We start from the raw sequence: 18,543 nt of genomic DNA on the forward strand, positions 1-18,543 counted from the left end.
ACAGTGTAGACCTCTTCTACCCTATGGGATAGAGGAACTGCATTTGGAACCAAATTTCATGTGGAATATGAAAAATTAACCACTATTCTCTGATCCAGTTTCTTTCCATTTAGTAGTCCATCTACTCCTTTTCCATCTCATGTCATCTTGATGGTAATGTCAAAAGTGAGATACAAGGCTGCCGTGGGAGACTGTGACAAAAGTTCTGCTGTAGCCAAGGTAGATGATATTTGCTGTTCTTACCTTTGGTAAATCCAAACTGGCTCCTCCCAGTCATTTCCTTCTTTTTCACAGGCCCAGAAATATTTAGGAAAGGGATTTTTGCCATGTGTTTCCCAGGATTGAAGTAAAGCAGACTGGGTTGTAAGTCTGCTTACAGACTTACTTGTCTTCTTGTAGTCTTTCTTGTCCTTTTTCAAAATGGCTTCAAGATTTGCCACACATCTTTCAGTAGTGGTTATTACAGGTATGAATAAACAGCCAGGAGATGCCACTCATATAATAAGTAAAATTAAGTTGGTTTAGCTAATTAATATTCCTAATTTCATTTTAGGCAAAATAGTAGGGGTGGAAATAACAGACAAGGTCTAGTTTGTTTATTTAAAAGCTCATCTAATTATTTAAGTTTACTTCTTCCTGTAGAAGTGTCTTGAAACAAGGCCCAAAATTTTAGAAATTTATAAATAAACATTCTATGCCTGAGAAATATTGCATTTTTATAAATACAAAAAGTGGTATGTTTCAGTGACTAAATGTGTGAAATAAAGATATGGAACTGAATTTAAGTGCATTTTAAAATATTTGTTCTTGTTTCACTTTTTAAAAATTTATTTCAATTTAAAATGGTATTCCTATTAAATTTCATACATACATACATTTGGCATCACTGGAATGCAAACTTTGCCTCATAAATAAGGTTAATAAGAGAAAAATACAAAGAAGTTGGACTGCATTCCAAAACAAATTTAAACTTTTTACATTTGTCAGTGACAAAGTTATTCCCATTATCATCTCTGAAACTGGGAAATCTTATCCTCAACTCTATCTGCCATTAAAAGAACAACGATGATCTTTTTCTAGGAACATCAGCAGATAAATAGTCAGAATGTTTTTAGTATAACCACTTACTTCTGCAAAGAAGTGAAGTATATGCATTTAAGAAACAGTTCTGTAGATCAGACATTTGAGAGAAATGAATAAGTCCTATTCCAGGATGAGTATCTGAATTCTATCCACCTCAATTTCATGTGATGTAATTGCAATTTAATTGACTCAGATCCTTTGCAAATTACTCAATCCCCAATGTATACAACCCTAACTGACTCTGTGGTTCAATGTTATTGCATCAGCCAAAAGTGTCAATAGAGCTGTCAGCAAAGGCAGCTCTGCCAGGTGGAGATTCCTCTGCCAGCATGCAGAGCCTGATCCTCATCCTGCTGATTCATCCTGCCTGTCCGACCCAGACTCTCTGAGAGCTGCCTCAGGGCTGGTGACTGTGCAGGTTCCTATCCTGACAGCTAAACCCCAGCTGCCTATTGTCTGCCTAAGCCAAGAAGCAGTTCCTTCATACTTTGAATGTGTATGCATACCGCTTGCTCAATTAAAGGTTTCTGAAGAAGCAGACCCAGAAGAGGATCAGTAATGCACCTGGCTGCTGCTAAGTAATCCCTGAACATCTGTTTTTTACCATACTGATCAACTGAATTGACATTAAAAGAAGGAGTGCATTCCAAAGGACAAGAAAGAAAGAAATCCATCTATCATTATGATAACAGGTAGAAAATCAAATTAAGGGAATGGACTAATGTAACAGTTAGGTAAGAAAGTTTCAGAACTGAATATAATCTAGAATAGTTTTTATTGCCTTATTTTTCTCCTTAGGTTTGCAGGCAAGTACTTTGTTTTCTGTTTAAATAAAAACTTGCTATAATTTTCTTCACCTAAAATGTATGGTATTAAATATATATTTTGAAGAAACAGAAAATTTGAAGTTTATGCTTCTTATGTAACCTTATTCTGGTCATTTAATTCTACTCTAAAGGCTATTCAAATACATGAGGTCTGCATCTGGGATCCCTAGTCCTCAAAACTCAGTTTTACCTCAGAACTCGAAGTGCCTTTTAAAACATCATATTTGTAGGAGTAATATCTTAAGTAATATACCAGAAAACCTTTTTATGGGCTGGCTTGTATAAAAAATATAAATATCAAAAATATATTTTTTTCATCAGGACTTTAGAATTCACCTAAAACCGAGCCTGTGATCTGGAATCATTGTTATCCATTATATTTAGGTCCTCTGAACAACTGCTCAGATATCTTGGAAGAAATTCTTCAGATCTCACTCTGTCTACAGACTGAACTGCCTAGGGCTGGATTCTGTTGTGGATTCTGTTGTGATGGCCAGAAGCCTGCTCTTTGGTCTGGGCACTGGCAGACATAACATTACAGATTTTTTTTTGCATTTCTCACAGGAAGAGAACAGAACCTCTATCTGTTTCTGAAATTCCAACCTAGCTTCCCTCTTGCTGTAACACTGAACTTCTCTCCTATTACAGTGTCCTGGTTTTGGCTGGGATAGAGTTAATCTTCTTCCTGGTAGCTGAAATGGGTCTGTGTTTTGTATTCAGTATGAAATTAATGCTGATAAAGTACTGATGGTTTAGTGTTGCTAAGTAGTGCTTACTCTCGATCAAGGATTTTTCAGTGGCCTGTGCTGTGCCAGTGAGCAGGTGCACAAGAAGCTATGAGGGAGCGTGGCCAGGACAGCTAACCTGAACTGGCCAAAGGGATATTCCATATTACCAAATGGCACATTCAGAGTATAAACTGAGGGGACTCGGCCAGGAGGGGCTGATCAATGCTCGGGAAAGGGTTGGACATCTGTCAGTGGGTGGTGAAAAACTGTATTGTGCATCATTCATCTGTCTTGGTTTGTGATTCTGTCTCTTTCTTTTCATTAATATTATTAATAATTTTATATTTTTATTTTTTTTAATTATTAATCTGTCCTTATTTCAACCCACTGGTTTTAAAAACCCCCTTGGGTTGTTTGGATTCTCCTCCCCATACCACTGTGGGTGGGGTGAAGTGAGTGAACAGCTGTGTGGTGCAGAGTTGTCAGCTGGGGTTAAACCACAATGCCTTCAAGTAGGCACATTTCTTCTTAACATAGAATTAGGAAGCATGGAAATTATTCACAGGTTCTCTTCACTAGAATTAACGTTATCTAATTCAGTTCATATTCTGTTTATTGTGTAAACAGAAGTAAAATTGGCATTTGTCATATAACAGAAGGCATAGCATAGTATAAACAGCTTGCTCAGAGAACCAAAAGCATTTTTCTTTGACTTGAAAAAGCAGTCAAACTGTTGTCAATGATACCTGCTTCTTGCATACTGTCATTTCAATAAAGCATGAAAACATTTTCACTTTGAAATTCTGACACAAAGGCAGCAGGAAGAACTCCTACATGTCTGAAGATTGTAGTTTGCAGCCTGCATTTACAATAGGTACAGAATTTAAGATCTGTATTAAAATGTTTGCTGTCCATTTGAACATAATATCTTTTCTGATTGCATATGCATAGAAAAAAACAGTTTTCTGTCATAACTACTCTAAAAGTACACACCAGGTTTAAGTAATGACTCTTTCTGGAAGCTAATTTGACAGCAGTATCCAAGGAAAACTTTCATGATGCCACAATTTTTTTTCATACGAAATCACTGTGATTGCACTTGATTGGAACTCTCAACTGGTTTTAGAGATATTTTGAAATGTATAATTTTTGCCCTCTTAGAGCTGTCAAGTAATAGAGTTTTTTTGATGTCTTAAAGAATTCTGTTGGGAAATATTTCGCCAGTAATAAAATTCCACCTTTTCCCCAGTCCTTGTAAATGATGAGTACACAAGCATGACACCAGATTTGAAGTCCGACACCACAGTATTTTATTCATCTCTTGTTCAGTTCCTTAGTCTCCAATGAAGCTGATGTTTTCCTCCTGTTCAGAAATCTGGTCTGGCCTGTCATATTCACTTGCAATTAATACATGTCTGTTACACACCAGTAACTTTAACAATTGCAAACCTTCAAATATCTCTTCAGCTTCTCCTAACCAGATGTTGCCATGGTATCCAGTCTGGCAGGAAAAAATAAAATAGTTTGGTCTTGAAGACTCTGTTGATGAGTATTACTGCTTTATCTTATAGCTTTAAAAAATATATTCTTTGCTAAAAACTGTGTGAGAAATTTAATAATTCTATTAAGGTTAAAAGAGTGCACAAAACTTGCTCATAATCCCATAAATAATTTTATAGCTGGGTATTTTTATGCCCCTTGTTCATATTTTAATACAGCGGGCAGGCATTTTTTATACACTAACTTAGAGCATCTGTTATTGCTTTTAATTTTTGAAGACAAACAATAAATAAATATTCATATTCATTAAAATGGTATGGTATTACCTGAGGGTTTAAATTGTAAATGGACACTAATGAAAGTAAGCTTCCTCCTCCATTGGGCTAATACTAGGTCTGTTGCAAGTGGAATGCTACAAGAAAGAATATGTCAAGCCAGAGATTTTTTATTTTGTTACCAGCACTTCTAAAAACATGTATGTTTTTTCTCATGTTTTTGAATTACATTTCAGTAAATTACAGTAAATTCTTAAAACTTTTTATCACATTGAACAATTTCTCAAAGTAATAAGCTTTCTACTAATAACCCAAACAACCACTGAAACGCTTTTCTGTGGAAGATGCCAATAATTACATTCAGACAATTGAGATAAGGTAGCTTCTTTTCCTAAGATCATTAGATAGCTTATGTGGTAATGAAAAGCACAAGTGAATAGAAAAACTCTACTAGTGTATTTAAAATTAAGTAATGGAAATGTGAGATTGAGTCAACTTCTGTATTATAGAAATTTTCTCAGCATTTATTGATCAATATTATCTCAAAAATTTTAATATAAAGATGACATTTACTGTACTGTCAATTAGAATTTTGCACTGTCCTGGGTTTGCCTTGATTGAATTTTTTGGTAAGGAAGAAAAGATCAACTGGTGGAAAGCGTTACAACTTCCTCCATACTTGGCAGAGATAAGGAAAGGTGAAGGCATGAGAAGAGAACAGCATAGAGACACCCTCAGTAAAGAAAGAAGAGCCAAATCCTAGATGGGAGGAGAATGAGGAGATGTTTTAGTCTTAGGCTGAAATTCTCCTGTAAAACCATGGGGATGGACTATAATACACTAAAATCTCCCTGTAATTCATGAAAAGTATTGCAGGATGGAGCATTCAAACCATAAACATGAGCAAAGGCACCCGTGCTGAAACAAGCAAATGTTAGAATAGCTGTGATCCAGTGAGACACTTGAACAGAGAGATAAGAGTGATGAAGACCATTTGCCCCCAGAAGAGAGGAAGATCTCTGTTCCCACAGATGAAGATAATCTCAGAGACAGATGAAGAGAACCTTGGCATCTGAACATCTTATACTTCTACCCTGTTAATTTAAGATTGAGGCCTCGAAAACAGTTGGGGGGAAAGCTGTAAGTGGAGGGAAGGGACTTTCACGTAGCAACAGATTTCCATCTCCCAGGCAGCTGCTTCACTGTGACATTGAAGCCACAAGAGAAATGTTTCTTGTGGAAAAGTCCCTATGGCATGGCAGGGGAGACTCCTCTCCCCAGGTCAGCTGAAGAAAGATTATTTTAGAGGTGGTAAAATGACTGGTCCCAGGATTTGTCTCTTTACACTGTCAGTAGGACGGAAAGAGGAGGTGGGGAGAGGAGAAGTGTTTTGAAGCTTTATACTGATTCTTATTAGTCTTTTTTTAGTTCTGTTAATAAAGTTTTCCTTTTATCTCTAAAGTTTTGAACCTGCTTTTGCCCTTCTCCTAATCCTTATCTCACAACAGAAAATAAATAAATAATTTTAGAGGATGCACTGGAATTTGGCCAGCACTTAATTGGTGCATTAATTGGTGCATTGGCCAAATTACCACACCATTACACTTCATCAGTATTTCTGCCCGGTTTTCAAACCAAACCCACTACATGCACTTAAAGCACAATTTTTATTCTGCATGGAGAAAATCTTGTATCCAATTTTACCAACAGAGGAAATAAGAGTGCACATCATTATATGCTAAAGTCTAAATCACCTGTGGAAGAAAGAACATTAGCTGAAACTACAAGACGACAGCTTTTTTACTAACAGAAGAAAAAATGAAGGAAATAGAAAAGATTAAAATTTAAAATAAGATACAATGTTACTTTTTAAGAGATATCTACATTATCATTCTATCAGGTAATTTTGATAAGTGCACAAGAGGCTTTAATTACTGGTCTGCATACAGGATATCTAGCTGGTGGATTACAAATGTCCTGGTTGGCAAATACACACATTACCACAGGGAAAATTTTCATCGGAAAAATAAACTTCCACCTCTAGATCCTTTTGTGAGTAAGTGAAAACTTTGAAAATTGCATATGAAAAGACAAAGACATTAATTTTGATGTATTGAGAAGAGTGGCATATTTAAAAGATGTTTCTGAGCAAAGATGAGTTTTTTTTCAATTTAATGTCATAGATTAGCCCAGTTAAATGAGTCAGATTTACTGAGTCACTTAAATCTGCAGTATTATCTACTAACCTTTAAACATTAACTTACTATCTGATATAAACTCTACAATTAAATTTGTGTCAATGTATTTATTTTCAGAACTGTTTAGTGGTATTACAGAATTTTTGCTTCTTTATTGGTCATCTGACAAAAAGTTGAAGTTATTATGATGTTTAGTCACAATTACATAAATTCTCACAATTTAATTACATTTATCATTCATCATTTCTGTTATTCGTGTAATTATAACATCACTTGAGCTTTGTTATAGAAGCAGAAGCAAAAATTTTAGTCACCTCTCTAGAGGAAATTATTTAAGAACAGACTGAATTTTCTGCATTGGATAAAATAGTTCAACAGGTACAATTACAACTCAGCACTTTGGGTTCACTGTTGAATCATCTTTTTGGAGAACTGTACAGCTGTAAAGATCTATAGCTAGAAAGAAATAAATGCCATACAATATGGAGAAATACTAAATGAAAACTGAATTTCCTTGAAAAGTACTTCGTCTGAAAGTCTTCATAATCTGAAAAATTGCAAGTACTTATGCAGGGTGATTTTCAAAGAAAGATTAGATACCTAATATAAATTTCAAGTAGACATTAAAAGTCCAACTTCAATTTTGTAATTCTCCTTTTTTGACTTTTCTTCCCCTTTGGAGTGACCAAAGCTTTATTTTCACCTGAATTTTGTTATAAATTTTATGTCTTGCAGAGATTATTATTCAGTCAGAATAGCTGCTAATACATTTCTCCTCCAGTTAGATAGGGACTGATCAAGGGCAGAAAGGGTGGAGGAGAAGGACAGTGGTGGGTAAGATTTAAAGGGGAAATATTTGGAAAGTACTGCCTAAAGTCAGCCTGAATTGCATTTCGGCATAAATTTTCAAACGCTCATGAACTTCTGCATGTTACTATAAGATTATGTTTTAGAAGACAGTTATTTTGATAATTATCTGTGGATTTTTCACAATCCATATTGATGTCTTGTGGTGTCTCTAAGAACCAAGCCACAAGGTTTAAGTGCAATTTAAAAAATATTAATGGTATAATGTAGTCAGTGATGAAGGCAATAAACTTGTTCCCATGTATATAACAGGTGAAAAAATAATTTTAGAAAGGAAATCTTAATTCAAACACATATTTGTTAATGAAGGAATTCTCCTTCCTTATGACTTCATATGATTTTCATCATTTAAGTCTGCCAGATGAATGTTCAGAGAGGTCATACTGAAAACCAAGTCATAGAATCATTGAATCATATAACATTTTAAAATCATCTAGTTGCAATTCCTGTGCCAGGGACACCTTCCACTAGACCAGGTTGCTCAAAGCCCCATCCAACCTTGACTTGAACACTTTGAGGGATGGGGCATCCACGACTTCTCTGGGCAGCTTGTTCCTGCGCCTCACCACTTCCACAAGAGAGAAATTCTTAATAATACCTAATCTTAGGTGCTATTAAGAATTTCTCTCTTGTGGAAGTGGTGAGGCACAGGCATATAAGGCTACTCTTTTTCAGCTTAGGCCATTCTCCCCTGTCCTATTTTACAAGCTTTTGTAAAAAGTCTTTCTCCAGCTTTCTTATAGGCCCCCTTTAGATACTGGAAAGGTGCTGCAAGGTCTTCCTGAAGCCTTTTCTTCTCCAGGCTGAGCAACCACAGCTCTCTCAACCTGTCTTTGTGGGAGAGGTGTTCCAGCCCATTGACCAATTTAGTGGCCTCTTCTGGACATGTTCCATCAGTTATATGACTTTTTATACTGAACCAGAGGGAGTCCTGGTTCTTTAATCAATTAAATGGGCAGGGGTGACTTAATTCAGTGGTCAGGCAACTCAAGAAATCTCATAAAAATAAAATAACATCTCCAAAAATTCGTCTGTACTGGCTATCACTCAGTGGAAGATGAACGTGACAATGTCCTTTACTACAATGATCTTCATTATTGTCAAGGGATTGGCTGATTTTGAGTTGTTTGCTGTGTTTCCCTGTCAATACTTTGTGAGAATACATCAATACTTGTGAATGAGACATGCAGCAAAGATAAGATGGGAATGAAAGCCTCTCAAAATCAGAGAGACTTTTTAAAGTATGGATTAGGCAACCCAGGAGTAATGGGGGTTTGACAGAGGCAGGGGGGCTTTCCATTGAGTAGATAAAGTAGCTGTTTACAGAATTATAAAAATGGTAACTTGGTTGTTTTGCTGTGGGCAGATCCTTATAAAAGAGACATTTGAATGAACTTACCTAATGCACATTAATTCCTACCCTTCTTCAGAACCTAAAGAAACAATTACAATAGTATCATGAGGAGTACTGAAATGATAAAGGGAATATCTTTTTAAGTTTTCAAATATTTCATATCCTGGATTTTACAGTACAATATAAAACCTGTGTTTAGAAAAGATGGGTGTTCTGCTGTCCTGCATCATACATTTCTAGTTGCTAGAGTGGCATGTAACCTCTATGTCATCCACAACATTTATGCTGAGGATGGGAGCAATAGAATATGGATTAAGCAGTGAATGTTCAACTAGGGTGTAACAAATATAAATTCTGTTTCTGATTAACTACAGATTTAATGCTCCATTCCCAGCATCAAAACACTTTGCTTCCTTTTTGCCATTTTTTTTGCTCAGAGTTATATTCATTACTATTTTAGATGGTGAAATCCTTGAAACAAGAAGATTTTTAGTGTGTGTCTTTGTTTGTTTGGTTGGTTTTTTTTTACAGGAGGCCATTAGAGGCCTGGAAGAATCTTTATAGGAGCAATACAGAATATTAGCCCTTCTTCCATTAAGTTCCAGTCCAGCATGACACTCTATTAATAAAAAAGAGTGGATTATTTCATATATCCATATGCAACAGCAGAATAATGACAATACACAATATTGTTCAGAAGAATATCCAAATTATAGAATTTTCTTTTGATAAGAAAAAGAAATTTAAAAGTATGCAGCTGAAATCACGCAATAAAGGGAAAATTAAATAGGAGAAAAAGCTTTACATTTTTTGAATGATTATTTTAATGTAATAGTCATCTGATTAATAATATAAATAACTAGAAGTGCAGAAGTATAGCAAAGGATATCCAATCTTTTTCTATTAGACAAATTAGTTGAAGAGCCCATGAAAATTAGGAGTTTTTCAAGATGTACACGAAGTGCTGTACCTAATCAAGCTGTAGAAAGATCATTTCTCTCCCACTTTTAGTTACAAGGTTAGAATTGTTAATGATTCTTTTTGGTAGAGATTCTAAATTTCAGAGCGAAAGCGAACATTCATTATTTCAGATACACTTATAGCGCTATGATCTCTTTAGAATTATCCTTCAAATAAGGTGTGATTTTCAAGGAACTAGCAAATAACTCTTTTCATTAATTAAATGAGAAAATAGTTCAGCTTCTTTTTAAAATGTACTAAAGTGCAGTAAGTTTTGAAAAGGACCTCTGTCATGTTTACCTCATCCTCCGTCATAAGTCAGAGAGAAACCCAGTTTCTTTAAGGCTTAGATTATGTCATTTGTAGAATTTCTTTACTTATAAGAATTTTTCAGTGAAGGTTTTGTTCTTCATGTTTTAGCACATCTTATATAAAGCTGTTCTTGAAACTTCACACAAGTGTAGAATCACTGAATTGTCTAAATTTTTGATTAATGATCTAATAAGAACAGAGACTGTAAATGGCCCAAGATTTTTTTTCCCCACAATGACATACACATAAAATCCAAAGTAGAAGCACACAGCCCTTAAGTTTCTTTTTCAGTTTAAGACTGGCATAAATGAATGATTTATTCAATTAAAAAAGCATTCACTCTTCACATTATTCAAATCAATCAATACTCCTGATTCTTCCTTTGCCTTTGACACTACTTTGATAGGAATCTGAGTAGAATATCCCTTCATCTGAGTGCTCAGTTTGTGTTTTCTACCTTAGCTTTTGCTCCTATGCTTTCCTGGGTTTGTGATGATGGGCCGTAAATGAGTCTCTGTGATGGCCCTGCAATCAGAACTCCTGCATCTGTCATTGTCTCTCTGTGCTCTTTTGTGGATGAGCTTTTGACACATAACCTAACACAAAATATTTTACCTGACTGAATTTGGAGGAATAGAGATACACCATTTTTCATAGAATTTCAAACATATTCCATTAATTACAAAAATTATTTGTAGACAGGGTGACTGCACAGATCTAATTTTCAGAAAGATAGATGGCAGCTTGAATTTGAATTAAGAACAAAGCATAGTATTCCTGAAGAAATTTATAACACTGTTTAAATGCTATTGAATCTGAAAAGTTAACATGACTTTTATCTGCTGAGATATATCAGCATTTCAAAGTACTGCTTCTAGAACTAATCAGGACAGATAGGTAACACAGTAATAAAAAAAGAATGAAAAGGAGAAAGGAGGATTGTGGGTAAACAGACATTACAAGAAAATGGAAGAAAATAATTAGAAATAACTGAGTAGACAATAAAACAGAAAGTAGTTGTGACAATGGAGATGGAACAGGTGTCATGACTATCCAGACAAAGGAACAGGTGCAGTGACAATCTAGACAGAGGTATCATTGCTGGCTTTTGAGGCCATATGAGCTCACTTTCCAAGGACTGCAATCTCCTGTTTGCTTTTCTTCGGGGAGGACTTCAACCAAAAGCCACTGGGATTGTACTGCCAGACTCTCCTTTTAAGAAACAAGACTGAAGTCAGTCCAGAGCAAATTTACTAAAACTAAGACATTTTTATTGATTCCTTCACTTATTTTGACAAAATACCATCCTAAAGAGGTTCTAGTTGTACAATACCTTAAAAAGTTCTCATATTTCTACTGGTCACCAAGATCACTTCCCTTTTGGACATTGAGACAAGTAACTTACAGTTTATGTAATCTACTGCTGGGGTTCATCTCAGTCTAACCACAAATTCAGATTCCTTTTCCCTACTTAATAATCTCTAGTCATTATTTCTAGTAGTTACAAGAAATAGAAGATGCCAGAATGTTCTTTCAATTGCGAACTTTGGTTAGTTTTAACTATTGACAGTTCTGTCTTTAATCAAAAAACAGAACTTGAGAGATCCCTCTGGTACAATGCCAGTGCCCCCATGAGAATACCCTCTCCCTGGTTTCTGCTGTGAGATGTGACCAGGAATAAGCAAAGCAGGCTCCCACTTAGGAAAAAAAAAATTATTAACTAAACTACAAGGAAAAGGGAGGAAAAAAAAAAAAGAAACACACAAGGAAAATGAAAACTTCCCAGATACATCTCCTCCTCCTCCCCACCAAATTCCCAATACAATACATCCCCCAAATCATCGACTCTTAGTCCGGCACCACCCTTCAGAATACTCAATCCTCAGTTCATCAAGAGGAGAAGGAGTCCTTCTTGTGCCAATGGTGACCTCTTCCCTTCATGTCCAGCGCTCTCACCACTGAACACAGACCAGAGCTGCTTCTAGGGTCGACCTTTAAGGATGCTTCGTCCCACTCCAAAAAGGCACAGTCTCAACTTTGGGACATCTGTCCTCCCCATATTTTTCACCCCCTGAGGCTGAGGGGTACCCACACCGAACCCTCTTGGTCCTGAGGCATTGCCTCCCCCTAGAATGCAGTCCCTGTATCACAAGGAAACGTGGCTCTGTCCACGGCTACACAAAAAGAGTCCAGCATAAGCTACTCCATCATCTCTTCCACCTGAGTTCTTCTCTATTTCTCTCGTGACCCATTTCCTCTTATCTCCTCTATATCTCTCTTCTCATTCAACTCCAGGAGGATTAGCATTTGTAAGGTTTCCATCATCCAAGAAAAGGGTTAAAAATCTGAGGCTCTGTCTGTCCAGAACTCCCAGGCTGCCCTGCCGGGCACCTTCTCGCACCCCCCCTTCTCCTTCTCGGCCAGCCAAGCATGGGCACAGGCTCTCTCTCTGTCTCTCCTGGGGCAGGGTGGCTGCCCGGTGCCTCTCAGGGTTCCTCCACCCTTCCATCCTGCAGGGGCCTTCCCCTCCCTTCTGTCCAGGGCCCGGCCTACCTCACCCGGCCGCATGGCTGCCCCTGCTCGCCCAGCCCGCAGCCGGGCAGGGGAGCTCTGAACCTTTCCCTGCCCAGAACCCAAGAGAGCCTCCCAGGGGAGAGCCCTGCTTTAACCCCGTGCTCTCAGAGGCGCAGCCAATGTCCCAATGGCCACATTAGGTGCCAATATTAAAATCTGAGCATCCATTGGCCTAACCACAGCATCCCAGAAAACATATTTCCTGTCAAACCACCACAACCTCTAAATATTGTGCTTTAGGGGAAGAGGAATTTCCAGGGGAAGAGGAATCTGAATAGATACTGCCATAATTTCTTCTAATTATTCCATCACTAATTTGTGGTTGCTTCTTTTGCAGGGAGAAAAATATAAATCAGATGAACAGCAAATCTTCACTAAGAAACAAAATAAAAAGGGAACACTAGTGCAAGTTAATCTATAAAAGCAGGACAGTATTTCAATTTATTAACAGTTCAAATGTCAGTTTCTGATTGGGCCTGTGTATCAAAAGGTTTTTGTGCCTAAAACAGTAATTAATACAGTCATTGTCAAAGGAATAAAGAACATATGTTTTTTTAAAGTTTGAGACCAGAGCAAAAAACAAATGAAGCAAAAAAGTACCAATATTATTAAAATAATTTTTAATTTAAAAAGTGAACTGATGTTTTCATCAAGACAAGAGTCTATTCTAAATTTCACTGAAGACAATAGAAAACATTCCACTAATTTCAATGAACTTTAAAATCATTTTAATCTTCTAGTAAAACTTCTTAACAAAACCAGTAATTTGTGTCAAATCAAAATTAACTCAGCATTATAAAAATAAAAATATCTAATATATCATCTGACAATGATGAATTTTATTGCCTTCTGTCTTGTTTCATTTGTTCTATTCAAAGTTGTCACTATATTCTATATTTTATTATAATTTATCACCTTTTCAGATGGTAACTAACATGGTCTGTAGTAATAGGGAAAGAAGTAATGGTTTTAAACTAAAAAAGGATGCCTTCAAACTAGTTATAAGGAAGAAGTTTTTCACAATGAGGATGGTGAAACACAGGAACAGGTTTCCCAGAGGGGTGTTGAATGTCTCATCCCTAGAAACATTCAAAGCCATGTTTGATTGGGCTCTAAATAACCAGATCTAGTTGCAGATGTCCCTGCTCATTTTGAGAGAAGCTGGCTTAGATGGCATTTAAATATCCCTTCCAATCCAGAGTATTCTGGGATTCTATAGGCTCCTGTTGCAATTTTTTGTATTTTCTCTTAATGGGGGTATCTTGTTTTCAAAGAAATGAGCTGAAGTTCTTAAGGATGCATGTGGTTCCCAGGCCAGATTCTCAATCTAACATCTCTCTGGCAGCTTCCAGGCTGGCAGACGTCCTCTTCTGTCCTGTTTTAGCAGACATTTTCTGTCAGTGATTTTTGCATTATAACAAAGTCACCTTTATGCCTGCTCCCATCAAGAAGATCCTTCAATTACATTAAGGACAGAATAATGTCTAAGGTGACAACCATTACAGAAAGTAGTTATAAATGGATGACTAGGGAAGACTGTGGTCTTTGAGATGTTTTAGCCCATACTTCAGCACTCAGAAGGCTAAGAATCCCCACGACATCAATCTGTATTGTGAAGTTCTGGCTGGCTTTTTCTTTCATAGACCAAGTTCTTACTGTCTTCACTTCTTGTTCCCATACTATAAAAAATAGTGATTATTTAATCCAGATATATTCTTTTCCTCCCATATCTTACTTTGTAGGCCTCTGTAATAATCTATTTGTTGTCCTTTTTCTTTCCAGACTAAAGAAAACTTTATGGTAAGAATATGACACATTTTTTTCCTAAATAGAAGACAATTAATAAATCTGAATATCAAAATTATTTTTATCTAAATTTCTTCCAATTCTCCTATATATCTTTTTTAATATACAGAGGCAGAAATAAAGTCTGTGTTCAAGATAGGAATAAACCAAGGGCATACTAATCTACATCCCAGTATTTTCCATTTTTTACAGAATTCATTTCTTAATAATTTTGCAGGTTTTGACTGGTACTGCATATTACATTAACAGTTTCATACTACTAAGTTATTGGTTCTTAACAGCAGAACTTAGTTCAAAGTCCTCCATATGATTTTTTTAATTAATATTATCTTTTGGAAGCGTCACTTTATGTTAGTCTAGCCATAATTCTATCACCCAACTATTCAGTCTTTAGTCCTTTTGAAATTGTTCAGAATCAGCTCTCATTCCTGTATGCCATCAACAATTTTTTCATTTCAATTTTCTTGTCATTTACACATTGAAGGATACAGATTACAGCCTAGTTTGCTGCAGAACTCAATGGGTAATCTCTTTAAGAGCAAAAATCGACCATTTATGAGATTCTGGTTTTTAAACCAACTATTTGAGCAACCAATTGCTATTATTCTTATGTCTTGAATGCCTTTTTGAAAACCTTTGGTGAGGAACTTTGTCAAAATCTGCCTGGAAACCAACTTTTTGACCATCTTATCCTTACTCATATATTTGATATGCATTCTAGAAAGCTCAAGAGTTGTGAGAAAACACATCTTTTTATAAAATCCATCTTCCTTTTCCCAACTATTGTTTATATATACAGCCATCTAGCAATTTTTTTCTTTATAGCATAGTGGAAAATAAATTACCCTGAATCATAAATCGTTGGTATATAGTTATCTCAGCTTTCAGAATTACAGATATTTTCACCTGATAGCTGACTCTCTGTTCTCAAAACACCCTCAAAACAATATTTCAGGGTTGATATAGAGAGAAAACTCGAAAAAATTTTGATTTCCAGAGACATGAAGTTACTTGCTTGTGAATACAAGGATACCTAAATATTTTGGGGAGTGCTCACTCTTCATTGCAAAGGTTAATGAATGTGTCTGAGAGCTGTAAGTGCTATAATATTCACATCAGCTACCAGTTACTCAAGGAGAGGATGTTTATGTTCATGACAGCCTTTGTCTTAGCATATTCTACTCCTATTTGGCTTTGCTTCAATGAACTTTACTTCTCAAAAAGGGATAGGGTGTGGCAACCTGCCTCTCTCATTCAGATGCCCATCTGAAGATCACACTGGTGTCATACATAATTTTGATTTCAAGTGTTTAAATGTATAATGTTGAAAGTTAATATCCAATATGATAACAAAAAAAGCATCTTCCATCATGACGACTTACATTTACTTAGGCATATATACACAAAATGCTACTAAAATAAAATACACCCCCACTAATTGTGTTTGTTCTTACAACATTCCAATCTGTTAAAAACTTCCATTATGAATTAAGAGGCAGAAAAATGACAGCTAAAGTACAAGTAGAATTTTAAGTTAAACTTATCTCAAATCCTTAAACCATGCAAACAGTTTGGAAAGGTTGTTTTCTTTACAGATGGCAGCTACCTAGGTCAGATTTACTGTTGGATTTATATTTGCCATGGAAGATAGTCTGTGTGTGCACACTTACTTATAATTTTTGTTTGTTTTTTTTCACAGATGTGATTGAAAAGCACACATCAAAGTATGAGCTTGTGCTCATCCTTGTAATATATGACTGGACATGTGCATGCCAATTTCAGTTAGATGGTCGAGGAGACCATCTAGGTTTGTTCCTTGGTAGAAGCATCTCTGGACTGTAGTCACTTGGAGTCTGTATACAGGTCAAGTAAATCTGCCCCCATACAGCACACTGCTCCACTCATGGATATTCTACAGATTTTATCACAGGTTTGGAAAGGTAAATCAGAGAACACAGTTAACTTTGCCATCTACTGTTTCAGGATCTCAAACACAGTATAGATGCTGCTCCAATGTCTTTACTTCAAATATTTTAGACAATGACAAAGGCAAAATTATAAGTCACATATGATTTTTCTATCATTATGTCAGGCAATCTTTTACCCCATTCCCCAGTCTCAAATCTCACTTAACTAGTTTATAATCCTAGGAACTGATAAATACAATTCATAGTTGAACAGCATTGCCTGAACAGAGAACCCTGGGAATCACAATTAAATGTTGGAGATGTCTGCATTTGACAATATCTTCTTTTGTAATACAAACTGAAGAAGTCTTACTTGAATCCTTACTTGAATCATATAAGCTAAAACTTATCATCTTCATTTCTGAACTTTGACCACTCTCACAGATAGAAGTATCAAGCTTTGTTGAAATAATATTTAATCTTGCCTTTTCAGTGTTTAGCTGTGGTACTTCTTAACAAAAAGAATGCATGTTTAGAAAATGCAGTTCTAGTTTAGGCAGCATTTTGCTATTTTTTATGTTTCACAATTTCACTTAATTAGTGCTCAGTTTTTACTCCATTCTGAATTTGTCCCCTAGTGCTCTTGTGTTCAGTGACCTTACTTTCACTGTGCGTCGATGGGCTGCCTGTATTTTTCATGGTACACGTATTATTTTGACAACCTGGTGATATTAATTGGTCTCTCAGGAGCTTTCTATAATAAATCTATCTCACTGGTAGTCAGAAGTATGTATGAACTCTCTACCTTCCTTATCTTCATTGTTCAACAGGCCTTATATAAGAGAAGGATTTGAGGTAACATGACAAATGTGGTACAAATTTTAACTCCTTTACACTTTAATATTCTGAATGTAAGAAAACAAAAGTCATGATCAGAGAGGATTGTATGACATGTGCATGTCCCATGCAACCTCTGAAAAAGAACAAAAAGTTCCATGAGAACATATACACTTTCAAAGCAACAGAACCAAATATCATTATCTAGTGTAGGACCAGTATCAAAGCACACTAGGCAAATTGTCAAAGTCCATACTTAAGGGTGGAAATTATCATTTATGAGATCATCATTTTTTTCTGAAAACACATGGAGAAAATATTTGATAAAGGCAGGGGAAAACATTGGGATCTTGGAATAGGTTAACACGTGCAGGGGGACTTCAATCTCACTTGACCAGTAGTCAGTATCCATTTGGCAGCAAAGGGAGCCTCTATTGCAAGTCTTCCCAGCGTAATTTTGTACTGTAGCAGCAGAAACTATTTGTGTCTTTGTTTTGCTTGAATTGCTATTTTTTTTTTACTTTTTGTAATCCAGCTACTCCACCACATATGCATAATTTATTGTTATTGATATAACAAAACTACATGTGAAACATTTCTTAAATATCTAAACTACGTACAGTGACGTTTGCTGCAGAAAAATTTGTTGTGAATATTGTTATGCTAAGCTAAAAGGGTCATGCTTGTTGAAGTTATCATGTATCTTAGTTCTCTTTTCTAGATTATATAAAGGTGATGAAGCACTGATAAAATTGTGGCTCTGTTTTGACAGAGTTACATTTCAAAGCATCCATTTTACAAGTGATAATATTACAAGCATAGCATCTGATTTTCAGTTTTGGCTAATATCATGACTTCAGGCTTCTGCTTTATTTTTGGCTGGAGTAGACTGTATTTTTTAAAGGACTGCACAAGTTTGTGCAAGGACACCACTTATACAGTAAAATCAATAACAATCTATTATAAAATGTGCAAAAGTAGAAAAAAAAACCAACTTGTGTTTTTCCTTTCAGAGTCAAAAAAAGCATCTTTTGGATTACGAAGAGCCAGAAATGGTAGTTCTGGCTGTGAATTACTTCTCAGTGTTAACCAAGTTCACAGAATATTATTTTACACTTATATGAAAGCCCTTATTATTCATACTTCAGTGTCATTACATGTATTATTAGTGTCCTTATATTATTATGTATAATAGGTGGATTCATAATGCAGGAATTATTAAAAAGAGCAATTGAAAGAGAACAGACTATAACAACTATGGAATTGGTATCCATCTTATCAAAGCATACTTTAAACATTTATACCTTGGTATCAA

This window comes from Molothrus ater, chromosome 3, assembly GCF_012460135.2.
Source record: "Molothrus ater isolate BHLD 08-10-18 breed brown headed cowbird chromosome 3, BPBGC_Mater_1.1, whole genome shotgun sequence".
Taxonomy (NCBI): Eukaryota; Metazoa; Chordata; class Aves; order Passeriformes; family Icteridae; genus Molothrus; species Molothrus ater.